At 42.6% G+C, this 23,306-nt stretch overlaps 1 long non-coding RNA gene across 1 annotated transcript in view; it reads right to left on the reverse strand.

Moving 5' to 3' along the window:
• LOC102547310 (uncharacterized) overlaps positions 1-16,845 on the reverse strand; it is a 40,978-nt gene extending 24,133 nt beyond the window's left edge. Inside the window, exons 1-2 of the long non-coding RNA XR_001841295.3 lie at positions 16,590-16,845; positions 15,560-15,677 (exon numbers count right to left, since the gene is read on the reverse strand). This is a non-coding gene — a long non-coding RNA (uncharacterized LOC102547310). The remainder of the gene's footprint in view (positions 1-15,559; positions 15,678-16,589) is intronic.
• Positions 16,846-23,306: the final 6,461 nt, after the last annotated feature.

Consider the following 23,306-nt stretch of genomic DNA (forward strand, 5'->3'; position numbering starts at 1 on the left):
TGCTTGTAGCCCCAGCCCAGGGATGGGTCTCTGAGGCCCACTGCTTAGCTATTTTAGCCCAGTGGGTGAGCTCCAGCTCAGTAAGAGACCCTGTTTGAGTAACCAAGGTGGACAGGTCCCAAAGAACCACACCCAAGGTTAACCTAAATGTCCCATGAGGGTTGAACACTCAAGAGTCACTTTCTCTTGGCAATCTGACCAATTATGAGTCTGTAACATTGACTGCTGCCTCTGCTGCCAAGGTTGAGAGTAGCTCTAGTCTATGCTTACGTCTTAAAAAATATTGCTATTCCTTTAGAACAGAGCCTGAAGGAACGCCCATTCAGAGCCTGCCCCACATGTGGCCCATACATATATAGCCACCAAACTAGATAAGATGGATGAAGCAAAGAAGTGCAGGCTGACAGGAACCGGATGTAGATCTCTCCTGAGAGACACAGCCAGAATATGGCAAATACATAGGCGAATGCCAGCAGCAAACCACTGAACTGAGAACAGGACCCCTGTTGAAGGAATCAGAGAAAGGACTGAAAGAGCTGAAGGGGCTTGAGACCCCATATAAACAACAATGCCAACCAACAAGAGCTTCCAAGGACTAAGCCACTACCCAAAGACTATACATGGACTGACCCTGGGCTCCAACCTCATAGGTAGCAATGAATAGCCTAGTAAGGGCACCAGTGGAAGGGGAAGCCCTTGGTCCTGCCAAGGCTGAACCGCCAGTGAACGTGATTGTTGAGGGGAGGGCGGTAATGGGGGGAGGAATGGGAGGGGAAGCCCATATAGAAGGGGGGGAGAGATTAGGGGGATGTTGGCCTGGAAACCGGGAAAGGGAATAACAATTGAAATGTAAATAAGAAATACCCAATTTAGTAAAGATGGAGAAAGAAAAAAGAAAAAAAATCCCTATTCTTAACTCTAGTTCTTCAGTTTAGATCTTACGGTGAGGCCTTTGATCCATTTGGAGTTGACTTATGCATAGGGAGCATCTAGTTTCGTTTTCATACATAAAGATATTCCGTCTGCTCAGCCCCGTGTGTGGAAGATGCTGCCATTTCTCCAGTGTATATTTTTGGACTCTTGGTCAAATGCCAGGTGTTTGTACTTCCCGGGCTTTGAATTTGAGTCCTCTCTTCTGCTCCATTGGTCTCTGTGTCTGTCTGTGCACTGATACTAGGCTGTCTTTGTTATTCTGTCTCCTTAGTATAACAGAGTCTGCTGATTCCTCCACAGTACTGTTTGGTTTTGCTCAGGATTGCTACAGCTATCAGGCTTCTGGTTGAATTTGGTTTTGCTTCAATATGAAGTTTAAGGGTTTCTTTTATTAATTAATTAATTAATTAATTTTATTTTTATTAGTTGTTCCATTTGTTTACATTTCAAATGATAGCTCACTTCCTGGTTACCCCTCCACAAGCCCCCCATCTCACAACTTCCCTCTCCTTCCTCCCCTTTGCCTCTATGAGGGTGTTCCCTCATCCCCCACCTCTCGCCCTCTCTCTCCCCACCCCTCCAGCATCTCCCTATGTTGGGGCATCAAACCTCCACAGGACCAAGGGCCTCCCTTCCCACTGATGTCAGACAAGGCCATCCTCTGCTGCCTATGTATCTGGAGCCATGGATCCCTCCCTGTACACTCCTTGGAGGGTGGTCTAGTCCCTGGGAGCACTGGATAGTCAGGACAGCTGATGTTGTTCTTCTTATTGGGCTGTAATCACCCTCAGCTCCTCCAGTCCTTCTGCCACTCCCCAAAAGGGTCCCTGAGCTCAGTCTGATGGTTGGCTCCAAGTATCCACATCTGTATTGGTCAGTTGCTGGCTGAACCTCCCAGGAAACAGTCATATCAGGTCCCTATCAGCAAGTGCCTCTTGGCAATGGCAACAGTGTTGGGGTTTGGTGTTTTAATTATTATGTGATATTGTGTGATGGGAGGAATCTCTTTTCTGGGCCCATCTATTTGGTGTTCTGTAGCCTTCTTCTATGTTTATGGAGATCTCTTTCTTTAGGTTAGGGAAGTTTTCTTCTATAATTTTGTTGAAGATGTTTGCTGGTCCTTTGAGTTGGGAGTCTTCGCTCTCTTCTATACCTATTATTCTCAGGTTTTGTCTTTTCACTGTGTCCTGGATTTCTTGAATGTTTTGAGTTAGGAGCTTTTTGCTTTTCGTATTTTCCTTGACTGTTGTGTCAATGTTTTCTATGGTATCTTCTGCCCCTGAGATTCTCTCTTCTCTCTTGTATTCTGTTGGTGATGCTTGCATCTGTGACTCCTGATCTCTTTCCAAGGTTTTCTATCTCCAGGGTTGTCTTCCTTTGTGATTTCTTTATTGTTTCTATTTCCAGATTTAGATCCTGAACAGTTTTGTTCAGTTACATCACCTGTTTGGTTGTGTTTGCCTGTTTAGTTCTGTAAGGGATTTATGCGTTTCTTTTTTTAAGGGCTTCTACTTGTTTACCTGTGCTAATCTGTATTTCTTTAAGGGAGTCATTTATGTCCTTCTTAAAGTCCTCTATCATCTTCATGAGGTGAGAATTTAGATCTGAGTCTTGCTTTATAGGTGTGATGTGGTATCCACAGCTTTCTGTGGGAGAACTGGGTTCTGATGATGCCAAGTAACCTTGGTTTCTGTTGTTTATGTTCTTGTGCTTGCCTCTCGCCATCTGGCTATCTTTGGTGTTAACTGGCCTCCCTCTCTCTCTGATTGGAGCCTGTCCCTACTGGAGCCTGTGATCCTGGTTGTGTCAGAACCCCTGGAGGGTTGAGCTGCTACTGGGGTATGTGTTGAGGGGGTTTGGATCCAGAGCAGAGGCTCTGCTCCAAGTACAGGTGCAAACTGGAAGGAGCCAAAGTTTAAGATTTTTAAAAATTCTCTTTTATCATTATTCTTTTTGTCTGTCTGTTTGTTAGTTTTGAGGCAGGGTTTTTCAGTGTAACTTTGGGTGACCTGTAGACCAGGGTGGCCTTGAACTCAGGGATCCTCCTGCCTCTGCCTCCTGAGTGCTGGAATTAAAGGTGTGTGCCACCACCCGACTCTCATATTTCTGTGAAGGATGTCACTGAAACGTTATTAGAATTGCGTGAATCTGTAGATTGCTTTGGGTAGAATCACTAGTTTTACAATATTGGTTTTTCTACTTTGTGATCATGGGCAAGTTTCCCATTTTCAAGTGTTGTTGTGGTTTGTCTTGGAGTTCTCTCTGAATTTGTAAAATAAAGGCAAGAGCTCGAGATTTGGGCAGAGGGAGGAGTCGGGAGAGAGGTGGGAGGAGTCAGGAGAGGGGAGGAGTTAAGAGGGGGAGGAGCCAGGAGGGGAGGAGTCAGGGGAGGAGAAAGGAAAGAAGCGAGGAGAGAGTTGTCGTGGGAGAAGCTGGAGACCTGGCAAATAAAAGGTGCGAGGGATGAGGGATTTGGGAGCTAGGAATAGGACAGTGTAGGGTGGATCTGCCCAATCTAGACGCTAGATTGTTTTCATATTAATTGAGTTGCATTTTCTTTGTACTGGCCGATTTGGGTTGGAGAGGAAACTGCAACAAACTGCAACAAAATGGCGCCCAACGTATCCATTAGAACTCAACTAACCTGAGATAAAAGTTTACTTCCCTCTCACCCTCAGAATAGGGCTCTGATAGAGATCTAGGCAGGAGTACTGGTGGATTGGGAGTTGACTGGGTCTGAGGGGTCTACGGAGAACTGCAGAGAGGCTCCCTGCCCCAAACCCCAGACAGACAGCTACAGCCGAGGGCAACATCTAGAATCGAGGAAAGGGATAGGAGAACCTAGAGCACAACTGCCTGTGAGGAAGTTTTCTGGCCGGCACATTGAACAGGATTCCTGAGATCACCACACGACCAAGCAAAGCCGGAGACAACCCAAAGAGGCCCCTCCCTGGGAACAAAGAATTGAGAGGACTGACTGTACGTGTTCTGAGGCGGAGGGAGAAAAAGGTATAAAGGGCTTCGGATCAGGTATTACTTTGATGTAAGAGAGATATATAACCTTTTGATACTTAAAGATGAGAAACACAATGAATATCTTTTGGGCCTTATGGAATGATATTTTGAATGGTCTGACGGTTGTGAATTTTGAGGAAATAGACACTTTATCATTTACCGGTATTGCAATATTCATTCTTCTGATTTACTATATCTTCTCAAAAGACAGGGCCCTAAATAGCAAATTTCTAGCCTTAGAAAAGAAATTACAAGTAATGCTAGAACAGAAATTTCTGAAATTTATAGATGACTCTGAACAACAGAGAGATAAGCTTAAGTCTTGGCAACAGAAGCTAGAAGAGACGCTAGAAAAAAGAATTCGACAACTCATAAATCAAATTGAACAGCAGGGAGATAGAGATAGAATCTGGAAGCAAAGTCTAGAGGATAACTTACTAAAGCTAGCAAATCAAAATAAGGCAGAGGCTGCAATATCAGAATTACAACATAAAGAGAATCTAAGATTATGGAAGCAGGGCTTAGAACAGAAGATACAGGTAATTATGGAACAACATGAACAATAGAAAGAGAAAATTAAGTCTTGGCAATGTAGCCTAGAAGGAACACTAGAATTGAAGACACAGGAAATTATAGATCAGAATAAGAGACAGAAAGATGAAAATGAAGGTGGTAGACAGGAACTAGAAAGGATGTTAGAACAGAACATACAACAGCTCACAGGTCATACTGAACAGCAGAGAGAAAGTAATGAGGTTTGGAAGCAAGACTTGGAGAATAACTTTTTAAAATTAATCAATCAAAAGATAATGGATAGCAGATTATTAGAAGTACAATATAAAGAAAAATTCAAAGTGTGGAAGCAAAGCCTTGAACAGAGAATTCAGGAACTCAAGGAACAGGGGGAAAGACAGAAGGAGAGATATGAAGCATGGGTACAGACTTTAAGAGAGGAATTTAAAATTACAACTAAAGAAAAAACTCAGGTAGAGACAGAAGATAAAATTAGGGAAAGCCAACCTAAGGCTATTAGGAAACAAACTTTAGTCTATCCAGTTAGTGTACAACAAAGGCCTCCAGACGATGATCATCCACAGGGTTATGAAGAATTTGAATGGCAACCCATGGATGTGTTAGAATTGAGGAAATTTAAGGAAGGAGTAACTAATTTTGGAATGCATTCACCATTTGTAAAACAAATCTTGATTTCTTGGGCTATTAAAAATAGAGTAATCCCCCAAGACTGGAAAGATATGGTAAGAGCAATTCTAGAGCCTGCTGAAAATTTACAATGGATTTCATGGTGGAGAGAAGAAGTGAGGGAGATAGCACGACAAAATAGAGCTAGGGGCAGAGAGATTTCCACAGATCAACTGCTTGGTGAAGGCCGCTTTGCTGAAGTAGAGGTGCAGGCTGTATATGATGAAGAAACTCTGGCATGGTGTCGATTGTCAGCCTTAAAGGCCTGGGACAAAGTGGCAGAATCAGGGAAAAGACTTGAAACATTCACTCAAGTCATACAAGGTCCTAAAGAAACCTTCCCTGACTTTTTACAAAGGCTTACCGCAGCTGTGGAAAGGAGTGTATCAGATTCAGCCGCAAGAAAGGCGATAATTGAGTCTTTAGCATTTGAAAATGCAAATACCGAATGCAGGGAAGTAATCAGACCACTGAAGGTGAGGTCCGCACCAATAGATGAGTGGATTAGATATACAGCTATTGTTGGATCTTGTTCTCCTGATACGACTGTGATAGGAGAAGCTACCACTGGGCAGCTAGAGATGACCCAAGATTTCAAATGTTTTAATTGTGGTGAGCAGGGTCATCTCAGATATTACTGCAAGAAAAACCAAAGTAATACCAAAAGGGGGACTATGCCTCCTGGAATGTGTCAAAGATGTGGCAGAAGTGGACATTTGACTAAGGAATGTAGAGCAATAACAGACAGATGGGGCCGCATCCTGCCAAAAAACTCCCAGGGGGGCCTCTCGCAGGCCCCAATGCCAGGCAGGGAGAGTTCTCTTCCTCAGAACGATTAAACGGCACGACTTCAAAAATAGATGTTCTGGGACCAGAGGAGGCTGAGGGAAGTCCTATGGACAATTCCAAAAGCCTCAAAGGGAGCGAAAAACGAATATTTTGGCAAACGTCTATAGAGGACCAAAGGCCAAAACTAAAAATACTGGTAATTAATATTGAAATTGAAGGAATGGTTGACACTGGAGCAGATGTCACCATCATCTCTCCAAAATCTTGGCCCACTAGTTGGCCACTTCAAGGAGTAGATATGCAGTTTCAAGGTGTTGGCACTTTATCCCAAATAAAACAAAGCACCAGGTGGCTTAAATGTATAGGACCAGAAGGTCAGGTAGGAAAATTAAGGCCATACGTGGCTGATATAGCCATTAACTTATGGGGAAGAGATCTACTACAACAGTGGAAAACACAAATTAATATCCTCTCAGTTTCAGGGTCTGGCCCTGAAATTCATCAGGCTCCTAATACAAACTTTAAATCAGTCAGGGAATGTTATCAAGGACAGTTAGAGACTGTCCAAGCTGTCCATAAGCAACTTACAGCAGAGGCTGACAATTTAGTGCTACCCCAAGGAGCCACTGCTGTTAAGACAACAACAGCCTTGCCGCTAAGGTGGCTGACTGACCAACCCATCTGGATTAATCAGTGGTCTATGACAAAAGAAAAACTACAGGCATTAGAACAGCTAGTCCAGGAGCAGCTGGAGGCTCAGCATATAGAGGAGTCCACCAGCCCTTGGAATTCTCCAGTATTTGTCATTAAAAAAAGGTCTGGCAAATGGAGGGTGTTGACAGATCTCAGAGCAATTAATAAGATTATTCAGCCGATGGGTTCCCTGCAGCCTGGGATCCCACTGCCTTCTTTGTTGCCTAAGGAGTGGCCTATTATAGTGATTGACTTAAAAGATTGTTTTTTCACTATTCCTCTACATGAAGGCGATAAGGAAAGGTTTGCCCTTTCAGTGCCTACCCTCAATAGAGGTTGCCCCATAAAAAGATATCAATGGAAAGTCCTGTCACAAGGAATGTTGAATAGCCCTACCTTGTGTCAATATTTTGTACAGCAGCCATTGGAGATGATTCGCAAAAAATTTCCCCAATCTATTATTTATCATTACATGGATGACATTTTGTTGTCTGATTCAGATATAAATATCCTGGAAAGAATGTTTGATGAAGTGAAAAAAACCTTACCTTGCTGGGGATTACGAATCGCCCCTGAGAAAATACAAAGAGGGGATTCTATTAATTATCTAGGGTATAAAATAAGTCTATAAAGGATTAGGCCATAAAAGGTGCAAATCAAAAGAAATCAATTAAGGACACTTAATGATTTTCAGAAACTACTGGGAGATATTAACTGGTTGAGGCCTGTGATTGGCTTGACCACTCAAGAGTTGAGCAATTTATTTCAAACGTTACAAGGCGATAAAGATTTAAATAGCCCAAGGAAACTATCAGCTGAGGCTGAGAAAGAGCTAGCTTTGGTAGAAAGGAAATTGCAGGACACAGATCTAGATCGTATTGATCCAAAGATGGCCTGCATATTAGTCATCCTACCCTCTACTCATCCCCCTACAGGAATTCTCATGCAGAGGGAAGATTATATCTTAGAATGGATATTTTTAACACATAAACAGAGTAAGAAACTGAAAACCTACATTGAGAAGGTCTCTGAATTGATACTTAAAGGAAAATTGAGACTTCGACAATTAGTTGGAATGGATCCGGCTGAAATTGTGGTACCTTTTACTAATGCAGAAATTGCCTCTTTGTGGGTACAAAATGAACATTGGCAAAGAGCATGCAGTAACTTCTTAGGAGAGATTAACAACAGACACCCTAAAAGCAAGCGACTTCAGTTCATAAAACAAACTAACTGGATCCTCCCTCGTATAATAAAGGGAACTCTAATATCTGGAGCCCCTACATTTTACACTGATGCCAGTAAGTCAGGAAAGGCAGGATATAAATCAGAAAATGTAAGCAACGTGACTGAGAGTCCCTATAAGTCAGTTCAAAAATCTGAATTGTATGCAATACTCATGGTGTTGTCAGATTTTCAAGAGCCTCTTAATATAGTAACTGACTCTCAATATGCAGAAAGGGTTGTTTTACACATAGAGACTGCTGAACTTATTCAGGATTATTCTGAATTGACATCACTATTTATTCAGCTACAACAAAAGATCAGAAATAGGAGTTACCCACTATATATAACACACATAAGATCCCATACAGGTCTGCCAGGCCTTCTGGCGCAGGTAATAATGAAATTGACCAGCTACTGATAGGAAGTGTACTAGAGGCTTCAGAATTCCATAAAAAAAACACCATGTTAACAGCAAAGGCTTAAAGAAAGAATTCTCTATCACTTGGCAACAAGCCAAGGAGATTGTGAGGCAATGTCCTACTTGCTCGTTATATAATCAAACTCCATTGCCTACAGAGGAACTAACCCTAAGGGCACCCAAAGAAATGAAATTTGGCAAATGGATGTTCTCCATTTTACAGAGTTTGGTAAATTGAAATACATACACCATACTATAGATACATATTCAGGATTTCAATGGGCAACTACCTTAGCGTCAGAAAAGGTCGATTCTGTAATTACACATTTGTTAGAAGTTATGGCTATAATGGGAATACCCATAGAAATTAAAACGGACAATGGTCCAGCATATATCTCTAACAAGATTAAGCGCTTCTTTGAATATTAAAATATAACACATGTTACAGGTATACCACACAATCCTACAGGACAAGCGATTGTGGAGAGATCTAATCGAAGTCTAAAGGAGATGCTTAACAGGCAAAAAGGGGCAACAAAAACTCCCAGAGATAGGCTACATAGTGCTTTATTAACCTTAAAATTTTTAAATGCTGATGAACAAAACAACACAGCTGCTGAAAGACATTGGATTGTGGAAAAGACTACTGAACTAAAACAGCCTGTTTATATTAAGGATATTCTGACGTCAGAATGGAAAATGGGAAATGTGTTATTCTGGGGAAGGGGTTATGCCTATGTTTCTACAGGAGAAGAAAAGCTGTGGGTTCCTTCCAGGCTGATAAAGATCAGACATGACAAGGGGAGACCTCCTGAAGTCCTTGGCAACACAGAAGAAAAGGGAGACTAAGACAATCAACGAATAGGTGATGTATATATGAGGATGTTTAGGTCTCCGTGTATGAACTGGCTGAGACTAAAATATTTATAAACAGCCAGTAACATTTTGAGTACGAATTTCTCATAACTTGTTATTACATGCATCCTGTAAAATGGCATGTATTACAAAATTATGTTACGGTTTGATTATACGATCAAACTAACCTGGAGAAAGGCAGTCACCTTTCTTGTTGACCTTTATTAACTAAGCTGTGCACCATGTGGATGCGCTTACAGAACTATATGATGCTTGTAAGTCTTGTGTGCTGCAGGATGAAAGAAGAGAAAGACAGCCCTGAAATGATCCACACTCTGAGATGCTGAGATTCCGGGACCTTCCAACTTCCAACTTCGTGTTTGATTCTCCCTCAATGACACTGAAGCTGCTTCATTTAAAGGCCTGCTTTCAGACCTTTCCCAGAATGGCCAGCTTACTTATCCAGCCCTTCAGACTGTCCTAGTCAAGAGGTCAGCTAAGCGATGAACTTTCTCAGCACAGAGTGACTGGCAGGCAAATCCCGGCTAGCTCTACTTCGACAAAGCCAACTCTTCCTAATTCCCCTTGGGCCCCAGAAGGGAATTCTTCACCCCAGTTCAGCTGGAAGCAGACGAGGAAGATCATCGTCCCAGTTCCTTAAGTTGGGGTGGATGGTTCTGGTTATTCTAAGAACTGTGGATATGTTTTCTTTTAAGGGATACTATACAAATGTAGCTTTGGGCAGGGGGAACTAGAGAATTTAAACTCAGGGATTGCTACCTAGTAATACATAGAAGTTAGAGAAATAGACAAACAGGGATAGATTAGCAAACTTACTCTTAAACAAAATTTTACAGCTATATCTTACATTGATAGAAATGTTTGTAATTGATACAAAGTTGAAGCTGCAATCTTTTCATTGGTATAGAATGCATTTTACACAAATGCGAGGTTTTCATTGGTATACTTTCTTATTGATTTATAATTGAGATTAATATTGCTACTTTAACATAAGCATTGTGCCTCCACTATGCATCTAAGAATACAAGTCTTAGACCCAGTCCTATAACTGCTATTATACATTATTTTTAGTTGATTAACCAGTACCAGCTAAAGACCAGATAGCAAAGTCATGGTTCTGAGTCAGTTTAGATGGGTTTTGGAAATACTTCGATTAGAGAGGGCCAACAGTAGTCTATGCTTAACAGTTCAGAAACGCCTATGTAGATAGGAAATCTTCAAGGGCGTCAGAAGTCCACAGAATAACCCGTTTATGGACATTTCTTCGTCTAGATCATTTGACTAGAGACCTGTCTGCCCCTGGCAGGACCCCTAAGACTCGAAGAAGAAATTGAGCATCAGTGGAGTTGCTCAAATTGTGGTGACACAGCCACTGAGCAGATTGCTTCAATTCATCTACAGATAAAATACTGTCCAGAAAAGGACAAATTATGCAGAATAGTCGACTGATAATCTCTGCCAAGGCAGGGTGATCAGCCCTTCAAAATCTGCATTACAAAGGTCTGTCAGATGATCCTGGGCCAGAAGGCTGAAGACTGATGCTCCGACATATTAAGGAATAGGGGGATCAGCAGTCTCTATAAATTGGCTAAGCTTGGAAGCCATGTTTTGTGCTTCCCATATTTTCAGGTAATATTAATCATTCTTGGATTTCTGATGTGGTTGGAGACTTGTAGTCTCATAGACAACCCAAGCGGTTTAGTATTGAGAAAGATGATAAATCTGTTAGGGTGGTTTTCAGGTGGCATAGGATCTAGAACCAGGATATAGTCAGGTATAGTTTTTAGTATAGATGACATGGTTAATGAACAAAATTGATGGACTGGGTGATGAGTGTATTGTTGGTTTTATAAATTGCAGAATGGTAATAATACTTAGTTCACATATGTATAGGGAAAAGGTTTTTTAACTGGACAAAAAGGGGAAAATGTTGTGGTTTGCCTTGGAGTTCTCTCTGAATTTGTAAAATAAAGGTAAGAGCTCGAGATTTGGGCAGAGGGAGGAGTCGGGAGCGAGAGGGGAGGAGTCAGGAGAGGGGAGGAGTCAGGGGAGGAGAAAGGAAAGAAGCGAGGAGAGAGTTGTCGTGGGAGAAGGAGAAGCTGGAGACCTGGCAAATAAAAGGTGCAAGGGATGAGGGATTTGGGAGCTAGGAATAGGACAGTGTAGGGTGGATCTGCCCAATCCAGACGCTAGATTGTTTTCATATTAATTGAGTTGCGTTTTCTTTGTACTGGCGGATTCGGGTTGGAGAGGAAACTGCAACAAACTGCAAGGAAGTGTCTTATTCAGTTTCTTTCTTTTGGCATTTTTATAGAGGTATTGGTCAGGGTCACCTCAAGGTATTTTATTATTTCTTGAGACTATTAGGAATGGAGTTGTTTCCAGGATTTCTTTCTCATTATGTTTGCCTTTGGTATACAGACAGTCTACTGGTTTTCCTATGCTGACTTTGTAGCCTGCTGATTTGCTGAAAGTGTTTATCAATCCCAAGAGTTTTCTAGTGGATGCTGTATGTAGGATTTCTTAGGTAGAATCATATCACCTGAAAATAGAGATACTCTGACTTCTCCTTTCCTATTTAGATCCCTTTTATTATTTCTCCTGACTTGCTGCCCTAAGACTTCCAGCACTATATTGAATGAAAGTGGAGAAAGTAGACACCTTGTTTAGTCCTGATTTTAACAGATGTTTTGCGTTTCCCCTCATTTAATGTAATGCTGGCTGTAGGTTTGTAATAATAAACTTTATTATGATGTGAAGATATATTTTTATTCTGAGTTACTTCAGGACTTTTAACACGAAGGGAGTTGAATTTTGCCAAATCCCCCCTTTTGCATCTGTTGATATGACCAGATAATTTTTTTATACACTGTGTAAAGTTTATCCTTGTGTTATTCAGATGTTGATTTCTCCCGCCCTTATATCTTGTTCAAATGGGACAGGGCATTGTAATACTTATATCAAAAAAAATCTCCTGTCTCAAGTTTGTGTAAACAGTTCTTACCATTTATTCTCTGCCTTGTAAATGCTGACCACCTGATGGCTGGGCAGAATAGAGAATAGGGAGGGATGTGGCAGCAGAGGAAAGAGAGGAGAGCAGGAGATTCAGATTAGGGAGGAGGAGTGGGGAGGGATTTGGAGCTATGCGGAAGGGGTCTGAAGGGAGATCATGGAAACACACCTGAAACCCAGAGCCAGAGCAACAATGATGTGCAAGTGTGATGGGATGGGGCTGGGAGGTTGCCAGATCAGCATAGGAGGTAAAGAAAGATCATTTAGCTGCTAATCCATTGAGATGCAGTTTTAATTAAATATTGGTTTCTCTGTGTAATTATTGGGGAGAAACATAAAGCATAGAACTGCAGCTGCCAGTTTGATTCATGTTAACATTTATATTAAGAATAATTCATTTACTCCAATGTATGCCATTTATAACATTTACTGATTTATATATACAGAACTATCCCTCGATCTCTAAAATAAAGCCAACTTGATCACAGACTATGGTTTTTTTGATATGTTCCTAAATTTAGTTTGCATCTCTAAGACTTCAATACCCTTGTCTTAAAGTTCTTTACCGATAAGTATACCAATCCTTAATTGTTATAATATTTATCCAATATTAACCAATCTACTCTCTCATTGGAAGGCTTACATTCTATCCCAAAGCCAAGCTACATAAATATCCTAACTTTGTCTCCTGCTCTGAGATTATTGTCTCACTACCATAGTCGCGCCCTAGGCTGCAGGAAACCATTAACTTAGCCTTTCCTAACGAGTGCGATTGTTCTGTGGTGCTGGGGATTGAACTCACAGCATTCTTTCCAGGTGCATGCTTTACCAGTGGACTACATCCCTAGCCCAATGGATTATTTTAGGGATGTTTGGAAGGAATGAGTATTGAGTACTATACAACAGTTGTTACCATGCAGACCCTCAGCAATGTAATATGTTGGCTTTGTCACTGAACAAGCCCTACAAACTCTGGTTGCCAGTTTGTGGGGAAGGTATAGGAAGGTAACAGTGCAGAGAGCTGAGGTGGTCAAATCTAGTAGGTAGAATAGTGTTTGGGATAGAATCTATCAACTACTGTAGAATAAATATTTCTGGATTCAAACATTTATTTAATTATTTATTCTGGGGACAGAATCAGTTTAGCAGGCTTGTACAATGAATACCTTTACCAACTGACTATATTGCTGACACGACATTTCACTATTTTAACAGTTGGTTAAAATGTCCTACTGGTTGCATTTATGGGCTCCCACTACGTATCAGTCCTTGGTGAAATGATCAGGAAGACCAGAAGGAAACAGGGTGACCTCATGGATGCCAAGGAGGATAGATCGCTATTCCAGGGTTTAAATGTACTTGTATCTGGCTGCTTTCCCAACTTTTTATACCCCCAAAGCTATGGGGAAATGGGACATCAAAGCAGTTAAGAATAAATTTTTGCCACTTTGGGGATAGTAGTTCTATGTAGATATAAATATCTAATTCTAAGAAAATAAACCATTTTGAGTGATAAAAACACTTTTTACACTAAAAAAAAATCCCAATAGAATCACTGGTCTGTCACACTTACTAATATATCCATAAATTTAACAAAAATCGATTTCATTCCTGTAAGGGGTAGTTCTGATGCTTTGACTAGGAATGAACACTGAAGGTCCTGTTAGCCAATTGGTTCTTTGTTGATCAATAAAGAGGCCATCGACCAATGGATGGGAGGAAGAGGCGGGACTTCCGGTTTCGAGGAGGAGGAGGGGGAGGAGGAGGGGGAGGAGGAGGGGGAGGAGGAGGGGGAGGAGGAGGGGGAGGAGGAGGGGGAGGAGTTGTTTGTCATGCTTCAGAGGTGGGCCTGGTGTAGCAGGCAGGAGATTAGATTAGAAGCATAACTAGGCTGAGGGCAGATTTAGGGTGCTGAGCAAGAAGAAGGTAACCGGGCAACTCTGTTGAGGCCAGAATTAGAGGTGTTGAGCTGGGAATGACGATAAGGGCACATTAGCCGTTTCCGACCATTGAGCTAAAAAGCATATTAAAAATAAGCTAGTGTGTGTGTGTGTGTTGTGGTGTGTGTGTGTGTGTGTGTGTGTGTGTGTTTCAGTGACCCAGAAGGCCACCTTTTAAACTACACTGGCTGCTCAGTCCTTAGGATCTGACTGTGGTCAGGAATTCACAACTACATTTGATCTTTATGTAGATTGCAGGGATTTGAACTCACTTCTTCATGCTTGTCTGAGGTGCTTTTATTTTTCCCCAGCCCAACCTACTTAAAGTCTTTTTCACTTAAGTCTTTAATAAAAACCCAGATCATATTCAACGTCTTGGTTTTCGTCATTCTTTTTCTGACACTTGAAAGCTGCTTTTGATGTCCTTTTGAGAGTGATTGTATTTTCATGTTTTAGAAGGGGCTCTTTGCTTTCTACTCACTTGGTATGGAGTCCAAGGGGATGACTACTTAGTGAGACTCCTTAGTGACATTTACTGAGTCTCTGTTAACGAGAATTTAATTCCACCTTAAGGGTGGTCTTTAAAAATTCATTCTGCATATTGTTTCCACCGATGCTGCCGGATGCTGCCTGGATTCTGTGAGAAAAAAACCCCACCCTACCAGGACCGGGACAGGCTGCAGCTGCTGTTCTGCTGGAGCAGAGTAGTAGGACTCACACAGGCCAGATGGTTCTTTGATCTAAAATGTGTCTTGGCAGACTTCTTGGGTGGGAAAGGTAAAGCCTCCCTGTTTCCATCCGCCTCATCCAGGGCATAGTCCAGAAGCTGTGGTGTGGTATTTTGCATGAGACAAGTGAAAGAAAATTGAAGGTCTGCAGCTGGAAGGAGAAGAAGGGTGGGGGTGGAGTGGGAATGTGGGAGATGGGGAGAGAGAGGCGGGGGAGAGACAGAGAGGGAGAGGTAGATCTTAGAGAAGACAGCAAGCAGCCAAGGGAGAACAGTCCACTAGTGCAAAGGGTGGGACCTCTGATCAGACATGCTGAATATAAATTCTACTTTACGTTGTTAGTGTTATTCCTGAGATTCACAAGAGAAAAACCAGTTCCACAATTCGGAGCCAAATTTGAAGCAAGCTTTAATTAAATACTGACCAGGACGGACTTTGGTTAGGACCACTCCCTGGAATTCCCAGCTGATGTCCACTAGACAAGTGTGGACAAACCCGTATGGCTACGGTATTTTCCCGTGACTTAGTTACTTTCCAAGAACTACAACTCCCAGCATTCCTGGAAGTTACCTGGTTCTTGGGTAGGCGGGGCTTATGGGTTAACCTTGGGTCTTACAGTTACGTTGCCTCACTTTTTATTATTGTTTTGAGAATTTTGAAGAGTGTATTTCAATCACATTCACCCCTTCCTCCCCTAACTCCTCGCAACAGCTATCGATAGCCACTACCTCCTTAACTGGGCTGTAACTTCAAGCGTCCTGTTGTGCCTTAAAAAAACCGCTGTAGTCGTCTGTCTTCTCTGACTCTTACAACTCTTTGATCCTTCTTCCACAGTGATCCCTGAGCCTTGGGAGGAGACAGTGTGACATTGTTATGCGGAGCCCCCCAGAGATGGCCATTTTGTCACAGTTTATAGACAATTGAATGTCTTCATTCCAGCTGGCTACACAGGTATTTGGGATCTAAGTGTAGCACTGGGAGTGTTTAGAATAAGGGACTTTTAAAGGCAAATAAATAGGTAGGTAGATAGATAGATAAAAAATTGCATCCTGATATCTCGATCTATAGCTGGGTGTGGCGGTGGAAGCTTTTTTTGTTTTTTTTTTTTTTTTCTTTTCTTTTCCAGTTTAACAGAAGCTAAGATAAGGTAGTTGCTTGTGGCACCTTGACCTCAGGTTCCTAGAATAGAGTCGGGTACTTTTACACAGGATTCTCCATTAAGGAGATTGAACTCCCCACCCCCCTGCCCCTACCCCCCCACCCCCGAGCTGAGGACCGAACCCATGGCCTTGCGCTTTCTAGGCAAGCGCTCTACCACTGAGCTAAATCCCCAACCCCAGGAGATTGAATTTTAAATAAAGCCGAAATGGCCTCAGCAAGGATCACCCGAAGGAAGACCCTCTACACTGTCTTGCCCGTTTGGGGCTAAGCGTTCCTTGATCTCTTAGTCTCTGCACCTTGACCAGTTGTGACTCTGTGGTATTTGTCATCGACTGCAATGAGAAGTGCCTCTGATGAGAACAGAGAAGGCGCTACTCCATGGGAGTAAGTATGAATGTCTTTGGAAATAGCCAATAACTTCCTGATCGGATTTAAGGCCCAGAGCACAAGTTTGAAACCCAGATCAAGGTTGGGACCAAGAACCTGTGGGTAGATGGGGTCTTAAGCTACAGGGAGGAATCTGCTACTGCTAAATGTTAATTACATTCCCCTGGGCTGTAACCTCCCTCCAAGAACTTTAACCCCTGTGGCGCCCACCTCGTCCAGCAAGGAAGACGCAACACTGTTGGATCCTTCTCAACAGCCTTTATTGCAGGACACCTTCATTGCTGATAGGGGAACCCAAGCAGCAAGAGCACTCGCCTCATATAGACAGCAGGCTGAGGCTATGCTAATTGTCCTTCAGGGATTGGCGGAGCATGAATCAACTCATTAGCATGGTACTGCTCCCTCATTAGCATATTACCGGCCAACTGATGCCAGGTGCAAAGCCTGCCCATGCGCAGTACCCTTGTTTACCACAGGAGGGCGCCCTACAAACCTCCAAAGGAAAGCCTGTGATACTGAAGAGTTAAATTTCAAAGAGTTAGTCACAAACAAAGTCCGAACATGCTTGAGAGAATTTGAGATAGGGCTCACCGGCTGGAGTCACCCCCTCCCCTTCCTTCACTCCCTGAGGATGGGTCACCCCCCTGCTGAGTGAGATGAGTCACCCTACCCACATTGCTGAGATACTAGATTGCACGTATACTTTGCTGATGTAACTCCGAGCCAAAAGTAACTGTGCACCATTTGAATCAGCCAATCATGTGTAACTGCTCGAAATCCCCTGGCTTTCCCTATATAAACCCCTGCCTTTAGAGGCTCATGGTCGACTCCTCTATCTCCTGCGTGAGATGCGTGTCGGCCTGAGACCTCGGTGTTGGCCCGAGATCTCATTAATAAAGCTGCCTCTTGTTGTTACATCAAGATCGGCTTCTCGTGTTTCCTGGGGTACGCCATCCCGAGACTGAAGCGAGAGTCTCCCCAATTTGGGGTTCTTTCATTTGTTCTTTCATCACATCAGGCTAGGTTGAGGAGGAATGAAGAAAGAAGTGATATTTCCCCACCGTGGCAAAGAAAAGGTTCAGCAGCTACTGGGATGTAGGGGGCTGCAGACCACACGGTGGAGGAGCCTGCCCACACATGCAGGATGTACCCCTAAGGAGGGAAGCACTTGTAAACACTCTCTTTTACACTTGTAAATCTCTTTTCTTCTCTTTAAAATGCTGTCTCCTGTGTTTAGAGTCAAGTTTGATACATAGTAGTTTCTCAATAAAAAAAGTTGTTAGACTGAATGAAAGCCTTTTTGTGTGTGTGTGTGTGATGCCTGAGTGTGATATTCGTGTGTTTGAGTTTACTCTCTGTGGATTAGCAGTCTGTATCACCATCATGACCTTAATAGACAGGTCTTTAAGAATCTTTAATTGCTTCCTTAGCGGGATCCCAGTGGCAAAAAGATCTACGTCTGTTAACATGACATTTCTTATGAGCACCACAGGCATTACGCCTACGTGAGGTATGGTTTGGGGATATTTAAAAGCGTCTGAACCTGACGTCTAATCTTCCGTACAAGTCATTTAGCTTGAAGGGAATGAGGAGATTCAAGGAGAGAGGCCTTTGGTTCAGAAACCACTATGACCACGGTGAGAAAGAGAGCTGTCCTCAAGATGGAATGACCTCCGGAAAGCTGAAGATTAAAGCGTTGATGGAAATGTCTTAGGAAGTCTTGGTTGCTTCCACCACAGCGATGCTTCAGGGGATTCCCAGTGATCAGGTAAAGTTGTGACAAGTCTACACCGAGATAAAGTGTGAAAAGTATTCGTGAAAGTGTCTGCTAAGCCAGACTTGATGGGCTCAGAATGGGGGCTTCTATCCAGAGACAGCCAAAATACGTTAAAGATAACCATCTGGCTCCACAGAGACGATAAAAGATGTCTGGTCTGCCTTTTACTGCTGTGATAACATAGTCAACAGTAACCTGGGGAGGAAGAGATTTTGCTTGGCTTACACATCACTATCATAGACCATTTTAATGAAGGGAGGGCAGGGCAGGAATCTGGAGGCAGGAGCTGATACAGAAGCCATGGAGGAGTGCTGCTTACTGGCCTGCTCCTCATGGCTTGCTCAGCCTGCTTATGTAACTCTGGACCAGGCTTTTCAGGGGTGACACAGTGAGTTAGGTCCTCCTACATCAATCATTAATCAAGGAAATGCCTCAAATACTTGCTTACATGTCAATCTGATGGAGACAGTCCCCCAGGTGAGATTTTTTCTCCTCTTCCCTGATGTGTCTAGGTTTGAGTCAAATTGATAAAACCGAAATAGCATAGAAAATGATGGAAGCATTGACCCAGAATCTTTGATTGCACACCTCTAAATAACTTGAAAATCTATAAGAATAGAAATAAAATTATGAATCTGATATATATATATATATATATAGTTCGAGATCGTCTATAAGTGCCCACTAGTGATCAGTGCAGAGTTAGTAGTAATATAGTAGTGCCCAGGTTACTTAAGAATCTAGATGCTTTCCCTATCTGCTTGTGATGGTTTGTATATGCTTAGCCCAGGGAGGTGGCACTACTAAAAGGTGTGGTCTTGTTAGACTAGGTGTGCCACTGTGGGTGTGGGCTTTAATACCCTCATTCTAGCTGCTTGTAAGCCAGTCTTCTAGCAGCCTTCAGATGAACACATAGAACTCTCAGTATCTCCTGCACCATGCTTGCCTGGATGCTGCCCTGTTCCCGCCTTGACAATAAATGCTGTCCTGATAAGAATTGCTTTGGTCATGGTGTCTGTTCACAGTAAAACCCTAACTAAGACACTGCTTATGAACAATTATACAAGGAGACAGTTCTAGGAAGCCAGAATGAAGGGCTGATAGAAGGTCAGCTTATGGAACATATAAACACAAAGCACACAGTTGACACTTTTACAGCAATAGCAAGATGTTAGGCATTCACACCGTCTCTAGAACTGAAGCAGGCACACAATGGGGGCATGAGCCTGTCTTTCAGTTGTCTGAAACTTGAATGGGCCATAGATACTGGTGTTCAATCTGGTCTGAATGGCTCCTGACCTTGAGTATGTGATACCCAACTGGTGATGCTACTACCTTGGAGGTGGTGGAACTTTTGGGGCTGTGAGCCAGCTAGCTGATTAGGGATCATGGAGGTGGATTGTCTGTTTCTCATTCTGCCCGAGGGCTGCTTCCTGCATGCTGATGTGAATGAACTAACTCTTGCGAGTCCTGGCCATAGGGTAAAATAAATCTCTCCTTTTGTTCCATTGCTCCCATCACGGCAAGGAACAAACACTGTATCAGAGAGCCTCAAAACAAGGGAAATGGCAGTGTATCAGGAAGAAGGTGACACAGAGTAACATTGTATTCACTCTGTGCCTGGCTCCATCCAAAGCATCCCCAGTATTTTCTCCCTACCCAGCTCAGGAAGTAGTGAAGCAGCTGGGCCAAAGAATTTCATTTTCATCTCATTAAGTTCAACGAGATCTCATTAGAGATTTGGTTTATTGGTTCAGTTAGCTGTGAACTTCGTGTGATTTCATGGAGTCATTTACCATTATTGTTCTCAAGGTTGGCTGAAAATTTGATCATTGGGCCACAAATGCCTTCAATCGAGTTGTCAGTAAGATTTGAACTAGCTAGGAGCAAAGACATACCTCTTCTGATTGCAGAGAGGATTTTTTTAAAGAAATCATTCCCTGGGATATTTTCAGCATCTATTAGCTTTGGCTGTTAGGATTTAGATAGTCTGTGTCCTCCAAAGGGCTGTTGAAAAAATGTGGTCACCAACCTGTGGTACTGTTGTTGGTAGAAATCTCATGGATGGGAGTCACAGTATGGGGGATGGCTGGCCATGTCTTCTTTGCTTCCTGGTCAACAGAGGGGAATAGTTTCCTCCAGGACTCTTCCTGCCATGATGGGCCTCACCTCAGGCCCAGAGGCAATGACGCCACCTGGACATGTACTGAGACCATGGCCAAAGGATAAACCTTTATTTACTTTAAGTCGTTTACCAAAGGCATTTTGCATCAGTAATAGAAAGCTGACTAACACGGTCTCTGCTTACATTTGAGAACATCCTCCATTTATCATGATGGATAAGACATCATGGCTACTGGGATGCCGATTATCTTGATAGCAATTAGTGATTCTCCCTCATCATTAATCTTAGAAAAAGGTAATGTCTATGATTCCTAACACACTTCAAACTTTAAAAAAGCTAAAGAAGTAACCTTGAATTCGGGGAAATCCTTTGCGATTGCATATTTTTTCTCTCTATGTGCTTACTATAATTCAATCCATCTAGACTTTCTCCTCAGAATCCATAATGATCTTACCTGCCACTCACTTTAGTTTATATAATTCATATCCTTGCCTTTGTTGAAAATGGGGAGGTAGAGTGAAACATTCTTCAAGTCTGGTACATCTGCTTTCTGTGGGATATCACAGATGATCTTAGGGAAAAAATTCAGAAAAGGGAGAGAAACCGGAAGACATATTTCAAGGTGTTGAATTAATAGGTCAGATCATAGCTACTATATTATTTCTCTTCAATATGTTCAAAACCTCCTTCTGCTTTACATTTAACCATAAGAGCAGACTTTCAGTCCATTGGGAAGTCTGTGTGCACCCCTTGCTTACTTCTGGTACCCCTCCTTTCTGTTAGATGCTAATTCTGTAGTAGCACAATTTATTGAACTTGGCACTATTCATATGTAAGTCATGAGGATCTCAGTACCTCTTCCATGGTTCCAATTGTCTGGAAATTTAAGATTTGGAAAGACACCTGGGTGCTCAACTAACAAGATTTTCAACTGTTAGTCTTCCGAAGCTTTTCATTTCGATCCTTTATTATTTTAAAACTGCAACACCCAAGGGAGCCTTAATTCCTCCCTCAGCCTCCCTTTGCCTAAGTGCACCCTGGAGCTGCTTGCCATCTTGAGAACTGATTGCAGCAACACTATGTTTGCAGGGCTCAACAAGCCCTCTCTCTCCTACTACACGGGTTCTTGTTCTATTATCGGCATCAGCATCAGCATCAGCATCAGCATCAGCATCAGCATCAGCATCAGCATCAGCATCAGCATCAGCATCAGCCTGAGAACTTGTTAAACTTAGCAAATCAAACTCCAAAGAAAGGAACTAGCCGCTGTTTTTAACAAGCACAGACTGGGATTATGATATACACTCGATTAAGAACACTGGGAGTGTACAGAGGAGATAGGAAAGAGAATTGCAAGTATTGGAAAAGTGTGATACTTCCTAGCAGCATCTGTGGGGATCATCAAGCCCCACGCACTGTGTAGACGCTAACTGAGAACTTCCCAACCATTTTGCTCTCATCCATGTGTCTTTGCTGTTTCAGGATGATGACATTTTCCTCGTTTGGGCCATTTGGCCTATAATCAATAGAGACAGGTTTAAGTTGGTTTATGTGTTTATTTGCTTTCTTCAAACACATTTTTCAGTTGCCTGAAAACTTTCAATCAGTAGAATAGTATAATCATAGCAGTAAGATTACAATACAATACACAGGAAAAACAAAATATAAGGACAGCATCATTTGTTTTTAAAGGCGCCTGTTTTAAATCATCCTTCTCAATGTAGAGTGTATTTCCAGCATCTATAATCTTGTTGGATAGGGTGATACCAAGATCAGCCAAAAGCATCATGTCTAAGGAGTGATTTTAATAATGCCGGGTTCCCCTTTTAATGTTTTCTTGCCCTAATTGTTATCAAAGAGCAAACCCATCATCTTCCATTCTCTTCTCAAGTTAAAGTGCTAATTAGGACCTTTGAGGGCAACTAGAGGTCACTGGAGGGAGAAAAGACCTCGGTAATGAACCGTGCGATAGAACTCAAAGTGAATTTCCACTGACAGAGGGAAGGCATTGCAGAGACTGAAATCTCTCGTATCACCGTGCTCTGAGAGTTCAGAAGAGGTACTTAGGGTCACATTGCTAATGAGGGAGAAGGAACCAGAAACCTCATGTCCAAGCTCCTTGGGGAGTGCTTTCCCATCACATTGTGGTCACATGATATGCAAGGAACAAGTCACTGTTGGGGAAACAGTATATGTGCATTGATGTAGAACATAGCCATTGATTTTTTTCCCCCTTTGCTGTCTCTAATGAGCTAGCAATAGACAAGGTGTCATTAAATTTGCTGGCTCTACTATATACATTTGCTGTTCCCCAAATCGTTTTTTTAGAATGTGTTAGCATGTGAATAGATTATAAAAAGCAAAAACTAACACCAGTCAATTCCACCACCTGGCTTCCCTACCCACGCCCAGGTTATGTATCCAATGAATTCTTAACCAAGTTATCTTGACATGGTGCATAGGTATTAAAAACAATGATGTCCTAAATTGCCTATTCCCTCCCCAGACTTGCCTCCCACACTCCTATAGTTGGTCATTGTTCACTTAGAACATCGGTGAGGATCCTCAGTTCCTTTTCTGAGGACTCTATGTGTCAGCTGAGTCATTAGCATCATCAGTGTTATCTCCTATCAACCACAGCTCTGAGATTTCAGATCCAACACTTCTTCACCACTCACATTTTAATTTGATCTATTATTAGCCCTAACCCAGTCTACTGCATCAGATTCCCTCCTGCGGTGGTTGGAATGGGTATGGCCTACATAGGCTCATAGGTTTACACACTTGGACTTTGGTTAGTGGAGCTGTTAAGGAAGGATTAGTAAGTGTGGCCTTGTTGGAAGCGATGTGTCACTGGGAGTGGGATTTGGGGTTTCAAAACCCCATGCCTGGCCCAGTCTCTCTCTTTCTGTTTCTGTCTCCATTTTTTTCTCTGTCTGTCTCTCTGTCTCTGCCTGCCTGCCCGCCCCCCCCCCCCCCCCCGTCTGCCTGTGGATCAGGAAGGATATAATAAGCTCTTAGCCTC

The sequence above is a fragment of the Rattus norvegicus genome, chromosome 15 (genome assembly GCF_036323735.1).
Source record: "Rattus norvegicus strain BN/NHsdMcwi chromosome 15, GRCr8, whole genome shotgun sequence".
Lineage (NCBI taxonomy): Eukaryota > Metazoa > Chordata > Mammalia > Rodentia > Muridae > Rattus > Rattus norvegicus.